This window comes from Pteropus vampyrus, unplaced genomic scaffold (genome assembly GCF_000151845.1).
Source record: "Pteropus vampyrus isolate Shadow unplaced genomic scaffold, Pvam_2.0 Scaffold318, whole genome shotgun sequence".
NCBI lineage: Eukaryota > Metazoa > Chordata > Mammalia > Chiroptera > Pteropodidae > Pteropus > Pteropus vampyrus.
In genome coordinates this window covers 436,165-438,930 of record NW_011889099.1, presented here as the reverse complement: position 1 = coordinate 438,930, position 2,766 = coordinate 436,165, and the positions used below count along the sequence as shown (strand labels likewise).

The following is a 2,766-nucleotide window of genomic DNA, read 5'->3' as shown; positions in this document are numbered from 1 at the left end:
ACCGGTGCAGATAGATTAAAGCTGTGCATATGATGTAATATACTAACTAAGATATAAATTCGTTTGGGGCACATACTGTGTCATTTATTCAATATAAATATGTGCATATGAATGGGAATAAGGCAGCATTCTTGCTTTCAAGAAGCATTTTGTACCACCCACCACACTGAATACAGTGTTTTCTTATTTCATTGACTGATAGGATGTTCCTTTATCCTTTCTTTCCAAATGATTGCTGTGATTTGCAATTTGATAGGACTGTACTGCAGATTTGGATCTTAGTCTGCTTATAGGAAAAATGCTACTGATCACATATTCATATGATATTGTAGAGCTTACACAGTTGTCCTTTGTGTGTTAAGACAAGAGAGAATGTTAGTAACTCCCAGGATAAGGACACAAGTGGTTCTAATGACCTTTTCAACCCAATGGTTTCAAGGCAGTGGTTTCAACAGATGGTTTTAAGGCAGTGGTTTCAGAAAGTAAATTCAAGAGGCAAAGCAGTACAACTCTCTGAGTTTCAGTATCCCCATGATGGACTGTGATGAAAGCAGTAATTTTCAAAAAAATTTTTAAAAACTGAACTTTTTATTTTTTCAAACAAAATTTTGTATAAAAAAAACAGTAGTTATATAAAATAGATAAAAGTAGAAATACTCTGTATGAATCAGAAGTGTGGAGCTTTGGTTCTCACCAGCTAGGCTTACTCTCACCTCTTCATTTTATCAATGAAGAAAGAGAATTCCAGAGAAGTAAAAATAAATTTTCCCTAAAATTCATTGCTAAAAAATGATACAACCAAGACTGGATTCTAAATTTCTTTCTACTCTACCATATTGGCTCAAGAGTATTGAATTTATTAGGGATCTATGCTATTGTGATCCATTGGAAAGATAAAAGAAGTTAAAGATACAAAGTCTTCCTTGAAGGACTTAACAATCATAGCACAGAGATGAAACAAAATCTTTTTTATTAGAAAAAAAATGTTTTCCGAACATTTCTTACTTTTGATGCACTAGAAGTATAAAAGCTAATAAGACCATAGGCCCCCAAGAAATTCACAGGACTAATGGAGAGTATGATAGGCTGAATAATAGCCCCCAAATATATCCAAGTCCTAATCTCTAGAACTTGTGAATGTTACCTTTTAGTAACAGAAGCTTTGCCAATGTGGTTAAATTAAGGATTTTGAGATGGGGAGATTATCCTGGATTACCTAGGTGGGCCCTAAATGTAATTACAAGTGCCCTTATAAGAGAGAGGCAGAGCAGATTCTACTACAGAAGAGAGAAGACTATGACAACCTTAGCAGAAAGAGATTTGAAGTTGCTAAGGCTTTGGACATGGAGAAAGCAGTCATGAGCCAATGAACGCAAGGAATTCAGGCTTCTAGAAGCTAGAAAGAAAAAGGAAATGGATTCTCTCCTAGAGCCTCCAGAGGGAGCTTGGCCCAGCTGGCACCTTGGTCTCATCCCAGTGAAACTGATTTTAGACTTCTGGCCTCAAGAATTTACAATTCAGTGAATATATCTGTGTTGTTTTAAGCCTTCAAGATTGTGGTAATTTGTTATAGCAGCAACAGCAAATTATTACATAATCAGGTAATAAAGTGAATTGTGAGTTTTCGCTTCATCTGCACATTCACTAAACCTGGAATGAGAAGGAAGAATATCATGAAACAGAAACACGAAGTGTTTCATAGTAGGATAATATGGATAATAGTTCAATACTTGTTCCAGAAAAATTGGCTACCCATATGACCATCAAGTAAATGTGGATTTCTATTTTACCCTACATATAAAACTCAGTTCTCAGTGGCTTAAAAGTCTAATGTGAAAAACAAAACTTATTAATCTTCTAGAAGAAAATTCAGAAAAATATCTTTATTACTTTGGAGTAGAGAAATAGTTCTTTAAGGAGACAAAGAAAACATACATTGTAAAAGGAACAACTTCATAAATAGAACCACTGTAATTTTTTAAAAAGTTCATATGAAATATTTTTTTTTAAGTAAAAAGACACACCACACATTGGGAGAAAATACGTGAAATGCACATAATGACAACAAAAAAGGGATTAGTATCCAGAATATGTAAAGGGTTCCTGCAAATCAGGAAAAGGTCGCTCCAATAGAAATGATAAAGGTATAATTCTAACTAATGATGTAGTGACTCCACAGAGAGTGGAGTAGAGGAATGAAAATTCTGCTCTCTGATTCTCCCTTCTTTTGCTCCCCATGTAAAACCAAATAGAAGTCAAAGGCAAGGGATCCCTTTGCTGTCTTGCATACAGTTCAAAATCCTGGACCACGTAGCAGAACAGAAAATAATGAAGTGTGGATCTAGAGTGACACCAGATCCATAAGAATTTCAAAGTCTAACCATACTATGTATTGGAGAGTATGTAGACCAAGGGTAAATCCCATGCAATTATTATGGGAGTATAAATTCATACAACTGCTTTGGAAAGCAATTTGGCAATATTGCTAAAGTTAGCTCATATATACTTTATGACCCAACAATTCCCTTCCATGTATATGCTCTATAGAAATATACATACATGTGCAGCAAAAGACAAGTATAAGAAAGTTCAAAGGATAATTATTTTAAAACATGTTTTGAAAAAAAAAATCCATCAGTTAGAAGGGTTGATGACTACATAGTAGTATACTCAAGGATATGAAATAGAGGAATCTCACAAACAACATTGAGTAAAAGTCCACATCACAGAAGGATAGTTCCAGTATAACTTTATTTAAGGTTTTTA

The 2,766-nt window shown here is 34.3% G+C and overlaps 1 non-coding gene across 1 annotated transcript; it reads left to right on the top strand.

The window, feature by feature from the left end:
* Positions 1–352: 352 nt before the first annotated feature.
* Positions 353–478, top strand: LOC111730530. The gene has a single exon (XR_002776727.1). It is a non-coding gene; the product is annotated as a U6atac minor spliceosomal RNA (small nuclear RNA).
* The last annotated feature ends 2,288 nt before the right edge of the window (positions 479–2,766 follow it).